The sequence below is a fragment of the Pimephales promelas genome, chromosome 4, assembly GCF_988280905.1.
Source record: "Pimephales promelas chromosome 4, fPimPro1.hap1.1, whole genome shotgun sequence".
Lineage (NCBI taxonomy): Eukaryota > Metazoa > Chordata > Actinopteri > Cypriniformes > Leuciscidae > Pimephales > Pimephales promelas.
This window is the reverse complement of record NC_142772.1, coordinates 40367927-40391503: the sequence shown is the minus strand read 5'-3', so window position 1 is coordinate 40391503 and position 23577 is coordinate 40367927. Positions and strand designations below refer to the sequence as shown.

General features: G+C 36.4%; 1 protein-coding gene across 2 annotated transcripts in view; it reads right to left on the bottom strand.

Annotated features, from left to right (window-relative positions):
• Positions 1-23577, bottom strand: part of LOC120470000 (transmembrane protein 132C) — a 190029-nt gene that overhangs the window by 144688 nt on the left and 21764 nt on the right. The window lies entirely within an intron of this gene.

Below are 23577 nucleotides of genomic sequence, written 5' to 3'. Positions count from 1 at the left end.
TAAATTCATAAAACACAAAAGAATTACAGGAATACTGGATCTAAACCTCAAAGAAATGCCACAATCAAGACCTTGAACCAGACGTGAGGGCGAACACCCAGAAACACCAGCCACTCCAAGTATAAGGGTCTTCCCTTACCATTAATTCTTGGATAACATTTCAACAACTTGATTTCACCACACACCAAAAAGGAAGGCTAAAACTTACTGTAGGTTTTCAGAATTGAATGTGATGTAATGATTGGCTACATTGCCAAGTCAAATTAAATTCTCTACCTGTGATACTTCAGAAATCAAGAATAGCATACCTGAGTGCTTGATATTACAGGACGGAGCTCATCATAAGATATAACTAAGAACTGTTACTCCGACTTGTCATGGGCAACCACAACCAATCAGAACCGACACAGCTTGTTTGTGCTTCTTATTCTTTCTATTTCTGTTAAAAAAACACACGTGCACAAACCTCACAAACACACACACAAACACAAACTCATAGAGTCACTGAATCACTCCTGACTCCTGTCACCTTGCACCTCCATCTGCTGGTGTTGTCACCTGCTGCGGCCAATGCTGTCACTTCTAGTTTGTCTGTTTGGGACAGAAAAACACACAAACAAATACCCTAAGCAGCCCCTTGCAACTTCAGGAGAAAGAATTTATCTTCCACTGAGAGAAACAAAAGTGATGCCCACTGAGGTTTAACAACCCTCTACGCACACCTTGGCAATAGAATTGCCATTGGAAGGTAAATATTTTTGGTTACTCGCCAGACTAATATATACTAAAATAAACGCAACAGTTTTGTTTTTGCCCCCATTAATCATGAGCTGAACTCAAAGATGTAAGACTTTTTCTATGTATACAAAAGGCCTATTTCTCTCAAATATGGTGTACAAATCTGTCTAAATCTGTGTTAGTGAGCACTTCTCCTTTGCCAAGATAATCCATCCACCTCACAGGTGTGGCATATCAAGATGCTGATTAGACAACATGATTATTGCACAGGTGTGCCTTAGGCTGGCCACCATAAAGGCCACTCTAAAATGTGCAGTTTTATCACAGCACAATTCCACAGATGTCGCAAGTTTTGAGGGAGCGTGCAATTGGCATGGTGACTGCAGGAATGTCCACCAGCGCTGTTGCCTGTGAATTGAATGTTCATTTCTCTACCATAAGCCGTCTCCAAAGGTGTTTCAGAGAATTTGGCAGTACACCCAACTTGCCTCACGACCGCAGTCCACGTGTAACCACACCAGCCCAGGACCTCCACATTCTCCATTGGACCTCCATTCTCAATTTTGAATGAAATTTGGATTCAATATGTGCATAGATTTGATAGTATTTTACTGTTTTGTGTTACTTTCTTATTTGACTGCAATAGACAGTTAAATAGGTCCAGAAGAAAAAAAAAATCCTACATAATTAAATGTGAACCTTGAAACTTATTTAGTTTTTCTTCTCATTTTAGTCAACCCAGTATTATTAAACAAATACCCTTTAAGCTGACTATAATCATTACACACAGTCTTCTGTGTAAAAAAAAAAAAAAAAAAAAAAAACAACGCAGGCAATTCTATTTTATTTCTGATATTAAAAATTTGAACAAATAGGCAAATTACAAAAAATATACAAATTAAATAAACTTTTTCAAATTAAAAGCTTTTCAAGAACAGTAGCGAGGTTTAACGTAATCAAATATAAAAAAATAAAACACTATATAGTCTTCTTTGTATTAATTAAATATAAATTGATGCATTTTAAAGATAAAACTTTTTTTTTAACGTCAATGAAACAGATGGCAAGTTTATTAGGCTAAGAATGTATGTAGTTACACATCCGATTTTCTCCCATTTGTTTTCGTTCACATAGGACATAACAGACTCGGTTTACATTGAATACTCCACATTTCGACATAATTGTGTGTGAAGCTGTGAAAGAGAACTGAATTCAAAATCGCATGCACGTGAGAGGCAGCAAAAGATTGTTGAGCTTGACAAAACAGAAAGTGAATGTAAGAAAATAGCTAAAGCATTGAAAATTCCAATTTCCACTATTATAGCATTATATCATAATTAAGAAGTTCCAATCAAGTAAAGATGTAACGAATTTGCCTGGGAGAGGACGTGTCTATATTGTTTTAATGCACAGTGAGGAGGTTAGTTCAAGTGACCAAAGACTCTCCAAGGATCACATATGGAGAATTGCAGAGATTAGTTGAGGCTTGGCATCAGAAAAAAATCGATCAACCTCTTTAATCACCACATGTTATTTGGGAGTGTTTCAAGAAAAATCCCCCTCGCTCATCCAAAAACAAACTCCAGCATATTCAGTTGTCAAACACAACTGGAACTTCAAAAGAGACCGGATTCTATGGTCAGATGAAGCTAGAAAAAAAAGAGCTTTTTGGCAGCCATGTTGTGGGCCTATTTTTTATTTATTTTTTTGCTGGAGGTCACAGTTACAGGCCGATCACTTTAAAATGGCCAAATATATCTATCACTATTTAATATGCATGGTGTTTCTTTGGATCTATTTGTTGAGCTGCTGGAGGGTATTTTGAGGTCACTCATCTCGTCCTGCAAGCTCGTCACTGGGCTGAGCTACAGATGGGAGGAGACCAGAAATGGAGAGAAGAAGAGATGCGACCGGGGAATAAATGACACGACTCTACCTCTGTTCAGCATCTGTGCCCTAGCACCATCTGACAGACATCTGGCATGTGTGTGAGCGAGTGTGTGTGTGTATTGATTTAATGTCTGTCTCGCTCTCTCTGATAGATGACATTGGATGTGATTAATGTCCATTCTTCAACACTGTGAAATGTGAAATATGAGAACCGCACACATATTCGGCCTCTTTCTCCTCGACTTTAATCTTTTAGCCCTAGAAATATACAAAATCTGTGTCTGACAAACTTCCACTACAACTTTGTTTCTCTGACTCTCTCATAACGAATGCAATTTTCGCGAGTTCTGAGTGCTACAGGTGAATATCATGTTCTGGCATACTTGTCTAGGACTAAACAGCATTGCTCCACCACTTAGGTATATACACTCACCGGCCACTTTATTAGGTACACCTGTCCAACTGCTCGTTAACACTTAATTTCTAAGCAGCCAATCACATGGCGGCAACTCAGTGCATTTAGGCATGTAGACATGGTCAAGACAATCTCCTGCAGTTCAAACCGAGCATCAGTATGGGGAAGAAAGGTGATTTGAGTGACTTTGAACGTGGCATGATTGTTGGTGCCAGAAGGGCTGGTCTTAGTATTTCAGAAACTGCTAATCTACTGGGATTTTCACGCACAACCATCTCTAGGGTTTACAGAGAATGGTCCGAAAAAGAAAAAACATCCAGTGAGCGGCAGTTCTGTGGGCGGAAATGCCTTGTTGATGCCAGAGGTCAGAGGAGAATGGCCAGACTGGTTCGAGCTGATAGAAGGGCAACAGTGACTCAAATAACCACCCGTTACAACCAAGGTGGGCAGAAGAGCATCTCTGAACGCACAGTATGTCGAACTTTGAGGCAGATGGGCTACAGCAGCAGAAGACCACACCGGGTGCCACTCCTTTCAGCTAAGAACAGGAAACTGAGGCTACAATTTGCACAAGCTCATCGAAATTGGACAATAGAAGATTGGAAAAAACGTTGCCTGGTCTGATGAGTCTCGATTTCTGCTGCGACATTCGGATGGTAGGGTCAGAATTTGGCGTCTACAACATGAAAGCATGGATCCATCCTGCCTTGTATCAACGGTTCAGGCTGGTGGTGGTGGTGTCATGGTGTGGGGAATATTTTCTTGGCACTCTTTGGGCCCCTTGGTACCAATTGAGCATCGTTGCAACGCCACAGCCTACCTGAGTATTGTTGCTGACCATGTCCATCCCTTTATGACCACAATGTACCCAACTTCTGATGGCTACTTTCAGCAGGATAATGCGCCATGTCATAAAGCTGGAATCATCTCAGACTGGTTTCTTGAACATGACAATGAGTTCGCTGTACTCAAATGGCCTCCACAGTCACCAGATCTCAATCCAATAGAGCATCTTTGGGATGTGGTGGAACGGGAGATTCGCATCATGGATGTGCAGCCGACAAATCTGCGGCAACTGTGTGATGCCATCATGTCAATATGGACCAAACTCCCTGAGGAATGCTTCCAGCACCTTGTTGAATCTATGCCACGAAGAATTGAGGCAGTTCTGAAGGCAAAAGGGGGTCCAACCCGTTACTAACATGGGGTACCTAATAAAGTGGCCGGTGAGTGTATATATATCATAATGTGATCATCTATTAATGAATTACTGCTGTCATGATCACTACAAAATGTACACAACCATCTCTTGTCAAAACTCTGTCTACCAACTGCTTTGTGTGGGCTGTCACAGCACAACATTAATTGCACTAGGCAAATAGAGATTTTTTTAACAAGGCATAATCAACAAAAAGTGTAATTTACAGGATTGTAGGTTGTTAGTGAAATCACACAACTATAACTAAATTTACCTCACATTGTCGCAGCAGTGCTAAAACTGAACTATATACATTGTTAATCCTTCTTGCTTACATGCAGAATAGCTTCAGCCACATGATTTGTTACTCCAATTTTCCAGTAATAATTGTGTGCGCTTCAAAATGTCAATTGCAAATGGGGTCAAAGTTGATATTGTTTGAACTTTGAGTGCTGCAATACAATGCTAAACCTGTATGTAGTACTGGTGGTAATGCAGTAGCTTGTAATACCTCAGTAGACAACAGTGCACTGTTGAAACAAATCACGTGGTGCAGCAGTAATGCACATGCTCTTAAGCTGTAGTGATCTCTGAAGGACACAGGTTCGACTCCATTCACCCTCCTGTCTAGTAAAAAAAAAGCTAAATTATATTTAAGTCGACATGAAATGGAAGTTGCAATAGTCTTTTTATATTGTGGCATATACCCAAGTGAACCGACTTCTACACTGTAAACCCTAATGTTGTCTTTACTTAAACAATCAAGTGTACTTGACTAAACATTACTTAAAATTTTGCATTTTGGCCCTGTCACTCAAAAATATAAGTTCAAATAACTTATTTACCTTCAAAATACCAAAACTTAAGATTTCAAGTGCTGTGAACTCAAAATAATGATTAAACCTTACAAAAGGTCATTTTCAAAAATGTCTTAACTGTGAAATGATACATTCATTCATGCTTTCTTCAAGTGCAAGGTCATTCTTATTTTACCAGAAAACAAATGGCTTTCATTTTACAATTATTGATTGTAATGGAAATAAACTGATGTTTATTTAAAAAAAAAAAAACGGATACTTTAAACTTGACAAATAAACTTTATTACCCAATTTTCATACATTTCACGTGCACATATATGCCACGTGCCAAATTGCATGAAAGAGTTCCTCACATCAGCCACCAACCAAGTCTCAATAAAAAAAAAAATACAAAATAACAGAAATTCAGCGACGACACATTATGTTGAACGTTAAATCAAATTCATTTCAAAGGTTTAAAACGTCTCTCTCTGATCTTCCTCTGATGCGATTTGCCACGCAAGCAGTTCTGCATGGCAACAAGAGATCTAATGCGCTGATTGGTGGATTATAAAATTGGTGATTTTCGCATCGTCTCGTCAGTTGCTGACACCAGTTCAAATGTGAAGACGGGACGGGAGTTTTTCTTTGAGTAACATTCTCGGTAAGTACAATTATTAAGATATAAAGTTATTTTGCATGACTTTTTAACTCAGAAATATGTTTATTTAAATCCTTGCACGGTTAATAAAAGAGAACGCAGCCATAACGTTAATTAGTTCCTGGTCAAACTTTTCCAACACGTTTTATGTGATGATATGATAACTGCGATATCAAACGATTATTTAATTTATTAGTTTAATTGTGTAATCGTGTATTTCTCGGCAAACGAACATAGTTAACGTAACTAACGTTAACGTTATTTGAGACCAGTCAACTTAGTGACGTTTTTTCTGGTCAATCTTTTGACAACCTCGACATTAATTAACAGTGTTTTCTTCATGACTTAGTTTGTGATAGTATGATTATTGAAATGTCAACTGCTTATTTTCTTATTTTACTAGTGAGATAGCTAAATATTCGATTATCTTTTTTTCTGTGCAAGAAAGAACATGGCAGCTATGCACAGACCATGTGGGTTATTTTTCCCGGGCAAAGGTCAGTTTTACCAGTAACTTGCAAATATTTTCATGATACATTTCTGATTTTGACTTGTAAAACGTAGTATTTCGTAAAGTATCTATCTTAAGTTATAAGAACATTTGTTACTAGCTACGAGTCTAGGACGTATGATGTTTCGTAGATTGAAAAATTAACGTCACGCTTGTCACCAATAATTACAGCGATTTAGTCATATGGAAAATACTATAGAAGTCAATGCGAACTAGCAACTTTTGGTTACAAACATTAAAAATATTACTTTTTGTTTTCAGCAGAATAAAGAAAACCATGCACACAACTGTTTGAGCATGAGTAGGCTATGATCATTTTCATTTTTGAGTGGTCTATTCCTTTAACGTGTTAAAAATATGTCTTAGCCTCTATATTTGTTTCCTAATTATTCAATTAAAGCATTTCAATGTGCACGCTAATGTGATCTGCTCTTATCTCCCCAGTTCAACAGAATTGCTGGCAAAAACCTAAAGCAGGATTTCTACGAGAACCTTGATAGATAGTCCACGGTTCATGGACCTTTAGGGGGGACTCCTGGCCAGTAATGTTACTTGGCTAACTTTTTGAATCAAATAAAGGTTAGTAATGGTTAATAATAAAAAAAAGGTTTTGTCTTATTTAAGATAACTTAAAGGATAACTTTTATTCACCCTCAAGTTGTTCCAAACCTGTATACATTTTTTTGTTAACGCTGAACACAAAGGAAGATATTTTGAAGAATGTTTGTAATTGAACAATTTTGGGTACAATTGGTGTTCTTAGTATTGTTATTTTTATTTTTTTTAGCATGTATAACTCAATGTTGGCCCAAAACTGCTTGGTTACAAACATTCTTCAAAATGTATTCTTCCTTTGTATTCAAGTGAGCAAAGAAATGTACAGGTTTGGAATAACTTGAGGGTGGCTAAATGATGACAGAAATTTCATTTTGGGGGAACTATATCTTTTAAGAGCATTCATTTAATCGTATATTCTTATAAAAGTTCTTCAAATATATTGATTAATTGTTGGCATTAATGGAATTTTGTGTTTTCCTCTAAAATCAGCCCAACCAACGGAGGTCCTAACCCTTGTGATTCAAGGACTACATATCATGCTTGGAGATGATGGTGACTTCATTTCTTCAAGTCATATTTAGTAAGTGCATCTGTTCTTCACGTGTTAACATTAAAACAACCACCTGTGCTCCCATTAGTCTAAGCATTTGTCAAGCATTTGAAAATCATGTTGATTTTAAAGCAATAGTTTCCCAAAGTTCTCTGAAGGTTCTCACCTTCAGATTATTCAAGATGAAGAAGAGTTTGTTTCTTCATCTGAAAAGATTTGGAGAACTTCAGCATTACATCACCAGCTCACAAATCGATCCTCTTTAGCAAACAGATGCTCAAACTTGTTCAAACAGCTGATAAAAACATCACAATAATCCACAATTAATCCACACGTTTGCTCTTTGGACTCTTACTTACAACACCCATTCGCTACAGAGGATCAATTTGGGAGCAAGTGATGTGATGCTACAGTTCTCCAAATCTTTTCAGATGAAAAAACAAAACAACAACTCTATATATTTAATGGCCCGAGAGTGAGTGCATTATCATGTTTGGGTGAACTATTAATTTAAAATACAAAGTAGCCAGTTCTTCAAATTAATAAATGTAATTTATACTGCATACTTTAAAAAAAAGTATTATCTTTGCTGGAAACATGTACATTTTCATAAAGTCAAATGCATACTTGTCCATATAATTTGGGATTAAGGTTAGTGCTATGTGTGTTTTTAATAAATCTAGTGCACGTTCTGATAAACATCAATTTATAAACATTTGATTCCTGATCGTAATACTCTATTTATGTCTGTTTTTACACTAGGTGTGTGATCATCGCAACTCCATCCTTAATGTGCCAGTGGGAATCTTATTTGAGGACACTGACTTTCAGCCCCCCAATTTCGTGTATTTAACTTCTACGATTGGAATAATAAAATGCAGGACCTCCCACAGGCTATGTGTCTCCTCTTCGGTCTGATCTACGAACTTGAACTGAATTACCCCAAATCACTTGGCAACACGTTTGATTTCATCCAGCAGCGTGTGTTAATGTCAATGGGACAATATTCTCTCAAGCCTAAATTGCAGTCTCTGGCAAACCAGCTTTTTGTAAAAAAAAAAAAAAAAAAAAAAAAAAACTTCACTTTGAGACTTTAACACCACTCTGAGAATGTTCTACAAATGATTTGCAGGATATATATACCATGTATTGGTACCATTTTTACTACCTCTTCAGTTTTGTGACCCAGAAAATATTTGTTTAAAAAAAATGCCACTTTGAGACTTTAATATTTCTGAAAATGTTTTGTTTTGTGAGGGAAAATGGTTTAAATTGTGAAATGCTCTATAATTAATGTGCATTAGTCAATTTAGTATATTGTTACCATTGTTGGTAACAATACCTCTACAGTGTGTTCAATTACAGTATAGTTTGTACTGTAAAATTGTGCAAATATTTGGTCAAAGACAGTGACTATGGTCAGTATGCTTTACTTATTTTGCTGTGATTGCATAAAGCTTAAACCAGTAAAATGTTAAAATAATGTACATTACGTGTAAATGTTCGGTACATTTACAAAAATCTGAGACTTAAGTGTATTTTGTAAGTGATCAGAGTTGTACAATTGATATTGCACTACTTAATGTTAGATACTGTTGCCACATTTAAAGTTATGTAGAGTGTGAGACTCATTTCCATTTGAAATTTTGGTCAATAAAGACTCAAAAGATCAATATGTTGTTCATTGTTTTATGTAAGTGCAGTGTGCACACAGCTTACAGTAAAAAATAATATCTTTGATATTTTGAAATAATATTACAGTAACATTTTCATGTTGAGTTTACTTAAATATACAAGTACAATTGATATTAACACTAAGTTAAGTGAACTTTATTGTTTAAGTGTATTAAATAATCGTCAAGTTTGGTGAACTAAACAATTTAAGTCAAGTCTACATAACTACCAAGTTAAGTAAACTTAAATATGCAAGTTTTGGGAGACCCCATTACTCAATTAAATTGAGGGAACGAGTTTACTCAAATCAATTGAGTTAAATCAACTTATTAGGGTTTTCAGTGTAAAACAAGAAAAAAATGTAGGGCTGGAGAGTAAGAAAGGATCTTGTGATCTCGCACTTGCACCAGTAAACACTTCACAAGAGAAGGATGCCGCCGCGGGTGGGAGGGGAATTTATTATAAATCATTTAAAGTAAATACTGCAATATTTCATTAAAAAAAAGAACTGTCCATTTTGATTTTATAGGGACTTTAACAGATGGTTTTTGTTTAACCCTTTTACACATAAGATTAAAATACTCTAGGTGTATTAAAATATCCTAAAAATAGGATGTCAATTTTTTTTTAAATTAGCTAAAACCATAAGTTAATAAATTAAGCTACATTGTTTTTGTAAATGTGCTTGATTAATTAGTCTTTTAACGGGCCTTTTCTGAATGTTTCAGACTTTTGCAGGCCAAACTTCCATGATGAAATTCCCCAGAGCTTTACAGTCACTGACCCTTTTAAGAGGACTGGCTGGATACTCAGCCTCATCAGACCACTGAAATACACTCTAATGAGTGGTAAATATAACCCTGAGAGTATGTGAGCAGATGAAGAAGAAAAGTGTTAAAGTGGAAGAAAGTGAGAGCTAGCAAATCTCAAGTTTTTATTAACAAAAATGGACACTTGAAATGTTAATAAAGACCGTCAATTACATCAGCGAGAAAGGAAACTTTCAAACAAAGAAAAAACTAAAAGTTCTTAAATGCTTGACAAAAATATGTGTGCATGCACTTCATAGACATTTCTTAGACTTTAGACCTAATATTGTCACATGGAATCAATGTAGATGTCTTTGAAATTCTGTAGCAAAGCGATGACATCTCAGATCATTACCTAGTCTTGTGCATACTTCATTTAGCCAAGACTGCAAAGCCTGTTACGAATATGGTAGAATGATGGTATGGATGGGCATGATTAATCTGATCGATAATTGATCATTAAGAATTTCGTCAATCACATTAATTGATTATCAATTAAGTGTTAACTGCAAACTAATGCAGATTGCGTTGCTTAGTGTGAGTCTTGAAGCTATGAAATGGATTTCACTGTGTGGCAGCCATTAAGCATTTTACCACCCAGGGCAATATTTTACTGTACCTGCGAGTTTTGATTTCAAAAGAAGAATCATGAAGAGAGTTCACAACCACCAGGTTGTGGTCGCATCTGACCCCAGATGATGTCAACATGCTTATCTTTCTCAACAAAAATCAGTAGATTGGTGCAGAATCTGTATGTAAGTAACTAGTTATTTTTTTTATGTGGCTTTGTTAAGTAGCATAATTTGTTGAGCAGCCAAATTAATTGTTAGGTAGGCTAATCTCTCTCACCCTCTTTCTTAGACTTAGATAGTTTTGAGTTACATTTTGACAAAACCCGTCAGATCTAAGTATTATTATGTTTTGGTTAAGTTATTGTATAACATGATTCTTTTTTGAATTATTATTATTTTGGAACAAACGGGTCTCTTTTTAAGAATTCCGGCTCGCAGCTGCAGATTCGACTGCTTTTGAGCACCGAGGCACATATATATTTTCAAGTTTAGCCTAACCAAACCTCCAGTTTAACTGCCACATCTTCTTGTAATAAAGATCTCATCAAGGAAAAACACACTGTATTTTTGTATTTTCATTGCATTTTTAATTTATAAAAAGTTAAATAAAATACTTATTTAATATAAAAAATATTAATGATTACTGGATAGTCAATCGTTAATTCTCCTGACGATCAACTAAGAAAATTGAATCAAATGCCCATCCCTAGGTGGAACTATCACTTCTTCCACTAAAGTTTGCTTTATAAATAATCTTCCTGATCAGTTTAATCTCCTCGGCATCCCAGATATCTTAGAAAGAACTTGATATTGCAACATACTCTATTGATTTTCTCTTTTCCAGCACATACACAATTGTTCCTTTGCGCTTAAAGAAGATTTAGGAAAATAGTCCAACGCTGTGGGACAACGAGGACACTCTGGCCCTTAAGAGAGCAGCTAGAAAAATGGAGCGCAGCTGGAAGAAAACAAAACTTGCTGTTTTTCACATTTAGTGGAATTACAGAATTATTTTAATGATTAAGAGAGCACACCCAGGTTCCTAACTCCCTTATGAAGACTTAACAGAACATCCATAAAGTGTTAGACAGTATTCAAGGTTACTACATGCAGAGTTTGTCCAATAATCTTAAACATCTTTTTTCTGAATTAAGTTTTTTTTTCAGGAAATTGCTAGTCGTCCAATTTTTTAAGTCAGCTATGCATTCTGATTATTTTGCAAATTGATAAGTGTCAACAAGGCGCAAAGTAATAGAGCTAAGTATCATCAGCATAACAGTGAAAACTAATGTCATGCTTCCTAATAATCTCTCCCAAGGGTAGCATGTACGGGGTGAAAAGCAAGGGTCCTAGTACTGAGCCTTGAGGTACACCATACTGAACTTGTGATCGGTATGACATCTTTTCATTTACTTCTATAAACTGATAATGGTTTAACCGACAACTCATAACCATGCTAATGTAATTCCACTAATGTCAACATCATTTTCGGGTCTATTCAAAAGAATGTGGTGGTCGATGGTATCAAATGGAAAAACACTTGTTTTTTCATCAAAACACTTTCACTTAAATTGAGCGTAAGCAGTGCAGCAACAAATTGACAACAGGACCGGAAGATAATACAATGCTAAATAAAGTCGTAGTTTTTGTTATTTTTGGACCAAAATGTATTTTCAATGGTTCAAAACATTCTAACTAACCCACTGATGTCTCATGGATTACTTTGATGATGTCTCTATTTCCTTTCTGGACAAGGACAGTACACCGTGTATACATTTTCAATGGAGAGAAAGAAAGCTCTCGGACTAAATGTAAAATATCTTAAACTGTGCCCTGAAGAAGAACAGGTTCATTTTTGGGTGAACTAACCCTTTAACCCTCCTATTATCCTTGGGGTCAATTTGACCCCATTCAATGTTTAACATCTGTAAAAACATAATTTTATTTTTTTTTTTTTGCTTCAAATTTAATGACTTTTCCTAATTTAATGGGGACAACTCTGTAAACATAAAATTAACCTGCTAATATTTTTTCAAAGTCCTGTACAAATTTTGTAGCATCGGTGTTCCTTGGGGTCAATTTGACCCCAGGCTCTTTTAGTTGTATAATAAAACAGAAGAAATATTAAAATTTCACACACATTTGTTTTGGTTGTTATATTGAGGTCATTATAACATGTTATAATTTGAATTTATAATGTTCATTGTAATTTTACATATTCAATATCATTTTCAAAAAACGTCCCTCTGTTTTAGGGCTCTAACCAAACAGAACCATATCTGTAGTATTGCGAGAACTACTAGTAGTTCACATGACATGTGACATAATTCTCAAGATAACTAATAATTCTTTCCTGTGTATTTGGGAGGGGAAAACATGATTTTTTGTGAGAACTTTGATGTTTCCCGTGCCATGGGGGAGGAGAAAACATAATTTTTGTGAGATTGACCCCAAACATAACTCGTGTTACTATCCTTGATAAAATAAATAGTTTTTCTTTCCAAATGTTATAGATGACAAAAATCTATACTTAGAAATATTATAAAACAAATAAAACACCAGATGTATTTGTACTTTTCCAATTTTAGGTCAAATAAGTAAGATTTTATGTTGATTTGTAAATTTGTCCATAGTCGGGCAATGGGTATTCTGGATGTGTAAGGGGTTAGGTGGAGTTAGGTGGGGTTAGGTGGGGTGGGGAGGGGGGTGGTGGGTGGATTTCAACTTAAAATGTTACTTAAGTAGTCAACAAAGACATAAATTAACTGAGACAAACCTTTGTACAAAAAAATAAACATATTGTGGAGATTTAAATTACTGGGGTCAAATTGACCCCAGAGGGTAAAAAGTGTTATCAGATTTGAGGGTAACAGGAGGGTTAAGTACATACAGCAAAACTATAACCAATTACTTTTATTTAATTAAAATGTTTGCTTCAATTTAATTAAGTTCCCTGAGGGTTTTTTTGTTTTTGTTTTGTTTTTTGTTTTGTTTTTTGAGTGCATATACACAACATTATCCAATCCAACTATCTACAAACTCTCAGCTAGTTAACTAACACAGCCAGTGAACAGCTACTCTTTCATTGGACAGGACTTAACACAGTGGATCATTTGTAGATTTCAAGACTATGATAGCTGCAGCCAATTCTGGATGGCTTTTCAATAGTGACAGGCTCCACAATAGAAAACACTGAAACAGAAGAGGACAGGAAGGATTTATGCCAAAGCCACAGCTGAGCACAGCAAGCCAGATCAGGTCACGGAGACGTGCAAATTCAGTTCAGGCAGAGTGCATCTTATCTGTATTGGCTAACAAATCTGAGCTTATCTCATCTACTTTTGCAAATCTAGCTTCATGGTTTATCTTCACAGGTAGGAAAAGAATCTATCAAAACAAGAAGAGGGCTTGCACTCCATGTACCTATACACATGCCAGAAGGCTTCAGGGAGTATAATACCATACACAATTAAATAAGAGAGAAAGAAGTAATGTAGATCAAAGCATGCCCACATTTGCATACTTTGGTCCACCCCCTTTCACATCCTAAATCCAAATCGAAATTCATTTTTGTTGTCCAAGACACATTTTACACAACCAGTTTTCTGATTATAAACAAAAAAAAAGCTTTTTTACTGAAAGAGTTCCTAAATCACAAACAGCGCAACTCCAAATCTTTATACTTGCATCTGTCACCCCGAAACACTGGCCTGTGAAGTGTACACAAAATATCCTACTATCATTCATGAATCTATTGCAGAACAGACGGCATTTATTGCAGGCGAATCCTTATTTACGATACAACATTTCAAAGACAATATTACAGCTCACAAATCCATGAAGTGTTAGATTTACATATTTATGTACTTAATATAAATACCCTGCAGTTGTAGGTTCAGCCTACTAAATTTGTATACTTTAAGTCTGTTAAATTAGAACAACTACTGTAATTTTGTACTTAATGCACTTCAGTTATCCAGAAATAGTGGTCCAACTAAAGATATACTTGTATAAGTATATTGGATTGCTTATATTTTAGATACACTTTAAATATCTTGCATTTAAAGACTGATATTATACAGAGATCATACTATCCTTACTAATAGTGATATTAAAACACAATTTAGGTTTAATACCAAGTAATGTGCATTGAGCAATAAAGTAGTACTCCATATCAGTAAGTCTCAGGCAATATATGTCAGTAAATATGTTAAAGGATTTGGAGTATACTTAGTATTAAATAAATGTATTTTAAAGTCAATTTGGTGTAGTTTTTTTTTTCACTAGGTACATTGAAAACAGTTGTGCTGCTTTGGATTTTAGAGGAAACCATGATACATTTTTCAGGATTTTTGTATTAATTCCAATTATCAATCATTTTATTCACATAACATAATGTAGTTATTAGAATTACAACTATAAAGTTATAGAAAACAGAAAAATTATGCTGTGTTCTCGTGATTTTTTTCCTGAGGAGAATCATGAAAAGGGAGAGAGAGACTCAACTGAAGACCACTTTATAAAGACAACATGCAAAATCCTGGGCCTGTCTCCCTTCTCGGTCATGCACTCTCCATCCCTGCTTGTCTTACCCATACTCCTTTCATTTCCTCCATCCCGCCCTGCCCCCTCTGCGGCCTCTCACACACAGTAGAGTGATTGTGAGGGGGTAAAAGGGGAGCAGTAAAGTGGTGGTCGGACATGGATGTGCGCTGGGCCTGCGCCAGACTTTTCTAGCACATCTCCTCCTAAAATTGAAGCACAATACAAACGCAAGTGCATTTCTGCTTTAATTAACACACATACACAAAATCGAATAAGAAAGCAACAGTGAGGGAGAAAGAGGGAGAGAGCTCACTAGGACCCAAGCCAGTCTATTCAAAAACTGCTTGGCTGGGTTTCCATGGTGAAAGAATCCCGGCATCTCTGTGTGGCTTCCAGAACTCTCATTGCTGTGGCAAGACGGACCCAAAGTTACAAGGAAGTCAATGAAAAAGAAAACAAGAAAGACAAAAGGAGCGCCCCATGCCACTCAAGACTTCACAGTCTATGAACACATTAACAGAATTAACAGAATGAGTGCTACATCCGGCCATGGCCAGGCCAAAACCTTGTCCATGAGTGTTAATGAACCAGACTCCACACAAACGCACACACAAACTGATGATCAACCCCTGCCCCCTACCCCCTGTTTTCTTCTTGGCTGTCCTCTACGCTAATCCAAACAGAAGGGATGGATGCCTCAGTCAGACCACCATGGTCATGTTATACGTGTCTGTATGTGTATGGCATTTGGAGTCTGAAACGCGCTATGGAGGCCCTTCTTCACTTGGCTACTTCAATGCCAATTCCAACAGTGGCACTTCCCACACGCTGGGGAGTGGAATACTGGAGGTCATGCTCAACATCAAAGGTCCACAGCATGGCAAATAGAATGACAGAGGGGGAGACAGAGCGGGAAAGAGATTCCTGACTGGCATTGAAGCCAAGACTGATGTTTTCGAGGCTTTCTAATGTTCGACTTCAAGGAGAATCAATGTCATAAAGAGATGCAATAAATGCCACCACCACAATTGTGCACCAATTTGTCTCGAATTGAGAACGTCTTGTATTTTACTAAATTGAAATATATACTAAATGAAAAAGACATTTGAATTTACATAATTTTTTAACTGAAATGTTAGGACAGACAGTAGATGAAATTAAAACTTTTTTTAAAGCTCCTAGAGACTCTGCACTGTTATTCTGTTGTACTTACATGTACACCCCTTAAGACAACACAAGTGAACCAACTCAGCAGGCGACATCAAGAAAAAGCGGTTGTGGATCAACATTACCTGACCCCAGACTACTTAGCAAACAACATTATCAAATTGCTTCGCTATTTTATCCTCTTACAGACATGTGTGTCCTTGACCTCCTCTGATACAGATCTAAAGATAATTTGACGGCTGGTAAAATATGAATATGAACATGCGCTCCATTTTCTACATAATCGTGCCATTGTGCTTCCATAGAGACCTATAAAGGGCAGATGTACATTTCAGCTGGGATCCATCTGACTAAATGGCCATAAGAAGAGTTTGTTGATGATAAAGGTGACCCTGTTGGAGTCATGGCTTAGCAGTATTTACATAACACATGAGATGGTGCTCACGTGGGAGACAGGTTCAAATCAGGCTTGCATTTTGGATTACAGACATATTCGTTCTCACCATTATCAACAAAAAGAGCGTCCATACTCAAGCTAAATATGAAATGCAAAAAAGCACTCATGCTTCAGACTGTCCTCTCTTGCTATCGTTCTGAGAATGTGCCAACAAATTTGGTTGTTCTTCACATCAGCCACCATATGCGGTCTGCTGCCATATCTAATTTATTTAATCTGACCTATAAAGCACTTAATACATGGAAGGAGGCCAAAAATAACCCGTGGTTCATTAATACCATTTAAATGTTGCTTTTATAGTCTATACATAACAATGGTCCTGTCCTTATTGAATCATCAAATAAATTGGCCGAAAAAGAATCACTCAATCACAACGTCATCAACAAAACCCATGTTGGACTGTCCTTAGAGATCCAGCTGGCTGTAGCACATGCATGTATGGGAAATCTTGGATAACTTTCAATCACCTACAGTTGTCAGACTTAAAAAAACAGAGTTACCTTCTAAAGTCAGGTGCACACCAAGGAATCACAACAAAGACACTTGAAAGCGCTCAAGTGGACTCCAGCATGGTTAGCAATAGGTATGAACGCAATCTGGCTGAATTTGTGAAAGGGACCCAATGACAGACAAACACAAATGCCATTATGTGCATGTTTAGTTTTAGTAGTAAAACTAAAAGTACAAAAATTGCACCAAAAAATGACTTCTCCCGAGTTATCACCAAGCCACAAACTGCTGCTAGTGGTCCATTAATATTACTGACATCAATAATGAAAAGGCACCATTCAGAGCCAAATGAAACAATATGAAAAGTGACCTTAAAGTGTAAGGAGAAGGAATCACCAATCAATCAAAAAATGTGTTGCGTTCTAAGAGAACTAGATTATTACAAGTTAGGTACGATGGTTCAACACACATGATGTGACCCTTTGATGACACCTGAAAGTGACGGGCTGATTTCAAGAAAAACAAAAATGCCCCCAGAAAGTACACTTAAATGTTACTTAAAAATGTATGGATGTCATTGTGTTAAATACCAAAATAAACAGAGTGTCATTTTGCAGAAAATGCAGACAGTTACACTTTTAAAGCACAATACAAGTTCAAATAGGTTCACAAGTTCAGAAAGTTTTTTTGGGTTTTAAATTCTAAAACAACAAATACCTTTTTTTTTTTTTTTTTGACAAAATATGCCAAACTTTTAGTTGTCAAATACAGTGGACTATATACAGTGTCACGTGGTCATTCATAAAACACTCTAAAATGATGATTTGGTGCTCAAGAAATATTTCTTATTGTGATCAATGTTTACCCCGTAGTGCTGCTTAATATTTTTGTGGAAATCATGACCAATAGAAAGTTTAAAAGAGCAGTATTTTATGCGACATAGAAATATTTTTAAGGAAAAAAAAATCGTACTGACCCCAAACATTGAAACACAGTGCCTGAACATGTCCAGTTATTATGAAGTAAACTTTGTTTACTCTGCCACTTATGGACTTCATGTGTTTGTTTTCAGTACAAATGAGAGAGAACTTTCTTGGGGTCATTGTATGTTAGTTCTCACCTCACTCTTGCAGATTATAGGGGGAAATGTTCGATTTGACATTCAGGTACATGTTTGAATTGTAGATTTCAAAACCACTGGCTTACTGCCTGCCTAGGGAAAAAGAGCTTCCTCAAATGACGATGATCATCCTGTAGTGTTTTACTAGTGTGACAATGTGTGAATCCGATGGAACCTGTTAGTTTGTGTGTGGAGAAAGAAATGTGCTTGAAGATAGTAGTGGTTTTATGTGTGTTGACTTGTTTTGATGTGGCCTGTGAGACACATATCACAGTGTTTAGCCAACTGAAGATCTTCAGCTAGCATGTTTTCGGCTTATAATGCAGCTTTCCTAAAGAGCTTCTTAGTTGTAGAGGGGGAAAAAACACAAACATACCCAATCTTTCACATACACAAACACTGAAAACTGTTGCCTCTGTAGTACGCTGAAACACAGACTGATGTTCCCTGAGGCAGACTGAGAGAGGTTAGATCTCTTGAGCTCGGGGAGAGAGCTCATCTCTCATCTCATTCTCTTCACTAATACACACACATACACACACAGATCTCATACTTAATCAGTCACAACCATGTGTCATACAAGTGCAGGGTCATCACTGAAAAAAAAATATTCAGGTTCATTCACATCATTTGATTCTTTGAAAAGATCTGACTTCATTCACAGATAACTTATGTCTACTTCTCACAAACGCACCAATGAAAACAAAGGGTTTTCAAAGAAAAACAACTTAAAATTTTTATGTGTTTGTCACACAAAGCTATCATATGGCTTCAGAAGACTTGGAATATAGCGCACAAGTCTGGCTCTGTGGTAACTCCACATAGGAGGTAATTAGACAATCAGATAGCAGATGTCTGTAAAGAAAATGTGCCAACGCAATAAAACAGAATTATTAAAACTCCCAAAGCACCAAGTAAATCACTGATAGATCAACAGACATACAGATAAATAGATTTACTTCAGTGTTGCCCAAGGGACAATGCATTACACTAGCATTATAAAACACTTGCATGGAAAAATCTGTACTGTTCTCTGCATTCTAGTGTGAATAACATCTGTGGCACGTTCTTTCGTTAATGGATCAGGTCACTGAAATGTAATGTTTATATCAGCTATTACAACGTAAACTGCTTTATGTCAGGATATTAATGTTATCAGACTATTCTGCGTGGATTTAAACAGAGAATCTGCCATTGCTATGCCACTAATCTGCAAATCCAATTGCACTATGATGCTAATCTCTGGCTAATCTGATGGGAAGCGGACTATCGTCACTTCAAGCTAATTACTTTGTGCATGTGCTCCTGTGGTACCATTCAGAGCTTTAATGTCTACCAAAGACTTTTATGTCTTTGCATTGACACCCTGATCTGATCATTAGAGATGACCACCAGAAAAAAAGTTTGCATATTGTGACTAAAGCACAATGAAACTTATTTATGTGTTCTTTACACACCAATAATCCTTTTAATCCTTATAACTGCTTATGCTTTCATACTTTAAAAACACTATTTAAAAGTATTTAAAAGAAATTGTGAAATGTATTCAACAAATGGGTAGAAAAGTTTAATCAAATGATATATTGTAAAAAAAATAAAAAAAAATCATTTGTGCTCATTTGTGCTTTTTTTTTACGTGGATATGCCCTGTTGTATTATAACTATAATTTCCATTTTTGTTATCTTTTCATATGCATATACGTGAACATGTATATCCAAAGATTGTAAGATGATATTTCACTGTACTACACTGTAATGAGATACCAGTACCACTGTTGTGTTAATGTAAAAATAAAAAATAAAAATAAATAAATAAAATCATTTGGTACATCAATTAAAAACACTTGGACTCAAAATCAAATAATACGTTTTTTTTTTTGTTTTTTTTTGAAAGGCCAATTTCAAAAAATGAATTTAATTGCACTTAAAGTGAGCTTTGTATTCTACTTTTGTCTTGATAATATTATTAAACCAATTATTCCTATGCTATTTATGACACTTTTACAAAAAGTTAATATAAACATTACAAAGAGAAACAAAAGCTTTTTGTGGAAATTTAAACGTTTCTCCTATGACACCTTAGCATTGACTTTTACCCTGGGTAATGAAACCCTGCACTGGAGGGTTTATGAATACCCAGGGTAAATGTTTAACCCCGGGAAAATTATTAGCAGTGTGAAGCAAGATAACCCAGGATTCCATTTATTCGGGGTTTAGGACGACCCAGGGTTAACCATTACTAGTTTGAAAAGCCCTTATTTGTTCTTGACATGAATTGCTACACCCCAGCAAACAAATTTAGGTTCTGGGAACATTAGTTTTTGGTTCCCAGAACGTTCCTAGAACTTTCCCTTAAGGTTAAGGGAAAGTTCCCAGGAACATTCTCCTTACATTATAAAAATGGAACCTGAAAATAACCTAAATGGAACGTTCCAATATTGTTCTTGTTCGGTTCCCAAAAAAATAACCATTCGGGAACGTTAGGGGAACTGTGTTTGCTGGGATATACTGGTCATTCAGTGGGGTTTTTTTCTGATGATGACAGCACATACCTTTTGAGATTATATATATTTCCAAGTACCTCCTCCTTTATGCATCTCTCTTCTCAGGACCTTTTGTCTGCATTAGGCCATTCATTTGCTTGTCTGACTCATCGCTAAAGACCATGCTGTGCCTTTTTGGGAGTATGGCTCTAGACAACCGCTGACGCAATTCAAGACAGCTGGATTCCTTGGAGCACTGTCCAATATATTCCTTATGACTGATGAAGTTTTGATTGATGACACTATGCACAGTTTGGGCATCTTAACATCTCAAAGGAAAAATTCTACAAAATAAAGTGCTACAAAGCTGCACAGAGATGCGAATCCAACATAATTTATGGCCACCCAAATGTATGTAATCTCTTCTTGTACACCTCTCCTTTTCACCAGCCTGAGCCTCAGAAGCCAATAAATCAGAATGAGATCTGCATGCGTTATTCATAAGTTCACACTGCACAAGAAAATTCATCAGCTCCTCTCTAGAATCTACCTTTTGAGTGAATTTGCCGCAGAAAGACGCATGAACAGATTTAAAGTGATTGGTTAAGGAAAACACCTTTACATTGTCAGAATGATCACTAGTTCCTCAGGGACTAACTTTGCAGAATATGTGCTATCACAGACTTTGCACAGAGTTAGCTATATTCCTTATTGACTGTCGTTATATATTTCACAGCTCCAGTGTAAAGAGCTGTGAAAGAGCTCTTAAAAGTGCACCAGAAAAGTTGAAAGGGCAACTGAAGAAGGTCACGGTGAACAACCAAAGGGTTTTCTCACCCTAAATGGAGGTGAAGTTCCATTAGCAGCTCGTGCTGGCATAAAAGGGCAGTCAAGCTAAAAATAGGTCCCATTGAGGGAATAGAGCAGTCTCTTTGGACAGTGATCTGCCATTAAGACTGAATGACTGTTTCATTAGATGGATCAACTGAGGGAACTAACTCACTAATCATCAGATTCATGCACTAATGCGTGAGATCTGGAGTCTGTGAGTAGAGAGGATTGCACTCATAAATCTCCCTCAGTGACAATTTGATCACTGGCATGTTAAAGTAGTGCGTGTGTAAGTGGCTGTTTCAGTTCTCGACTCATGCTTACGTACCCTGCTATGATATCTACTTGTGTTAGACAACATTGCAACTTCCGCATTTTCCTGATGTAGTTCATTTGAGGTCAACCCGAACTGGCAAAAAAGTATAGGACTAAGTCCAGAGTAGACCAACATGGGAATTATTAAGACACAAAAACATGCCAAAGTGTGAACAGCTTGTAACAAATCTTTAAAAAAAAATACAAGATCTTAAAATAAAAGCCTGTAGACAGTTTTTGCTGGGAAAATCAAAAGGATGCGAGTCATGTGACGTTATTGATCAGATGCTTTCTAAAATGCAGGTTTCTCACCAGTGTCTTTTTTGTTGTGTTTATTTTGTTATTGAGAGGAAAGCACACAGCACATTTACATATTCATCTAAAAGTTGCTCCCAAACGTGTAGACAGGGTCGAGATGCTCATTAAAACTATATCACTCCAAAAGTATTTCAAACTTTTTTACTTGTAAGGGAACACCGAAGAAAGAACTTTGCTGTGAGTATATCGGCACCTTGGATGACGCTCAATCTTTTGTACTGTACAACATAGAGCCCCATAAAATTGCAGTCGTGCCACGAAAAATATAAAGACTAAAATAAATAAAAAATAGTAATCCATTTCTGTCTCCTATGTCCCTGTGCTAAAGTTCACACATTATCTTGTCCTTGCTGACTGTTTCATTCGCGCCCCTGTCCCCTCACTGTCTTGCACCCTCCCTCTGTCCCCCAACCTCTTACAGAAACACTCTCTTTTCTTAGACAGACTTGCTGAGCTCAGCTCTTGTGTCACACATGCTTCATTAAACCACACAAAATGGAAGAATATTTTAATAAGGTGCATTGTGAGTTATGAAGTGCTTATCCACTGGTCTTTATTTTAGGTTTTGTATCTTTAATAAAAGAAAATTCAATCATTTGCACTATTCTATTATCATCATCTTTTCTCAAAACCAATCATTAAAAAATAAGGGAAAATAGGTATTTTCAAAAAATTTCGAAAAAGTATTTTCATAAAAAAACAGTTTAAAAAGCCTAGACAAGAAGCATACACATGAGTCACGAACAAACTGTTACTGTTACTCAGACAATTGAACTGATGAGCAGTACACAATAATGCTCAGATGCTCAGCTTTAATGCACCATGGTGTACGCATATCCTATATCCTCCTCTCAGTGCACAGCCAACTTAACCAGAAGAATAAAGGGTTCAACTTAATATTATACTGTTCAGATCTTCAGAATTAAACAGGACATTGAATTCTCTTTCAGTAGGTCATAATGACAAGCTTTTAACAAAAACTAGTGCAAAAACTGAGCAAATCAAACTCTCAAACTCAGAAAACCTACTCAAGTCAAAGCACTATAGCACACATACACATTTTTGTTTAGTATAAATGCAAATGTGTTTGTGAAGATAATATGTAATACAAATTCTAGCTATAGCATACTTGCTAAGTGAAGTGAATCCGCATTGAAATGTTTCTAGATCAGCAATTGTGTTAGGCCTGGTAAAGACTTATATCATCATCAAGGTTTTTTTAAGGGCAATTAAATTGTTTCAGGTTAGGCTTAGGGCTTGAAATGGAGAAATTAACAATATTATCAATCAATCATTTCCCCTAATTTAAAACGTTTTAGTGAAGAGTCATCTGAATGGTGTACACTCACATGAGATGAAGATTGTAGCATACTAATATTCTAAAAAAAGAAAAGCCACAACACACACAACCTTGAGGCGGATGGGCTACAACAGCAGAAGACCCCACCGGGTACCACTCATCTACACTACAAATAGGAAAAAGAGGCTACAATTTGCAAGAGCTCACCAAAATTGGAC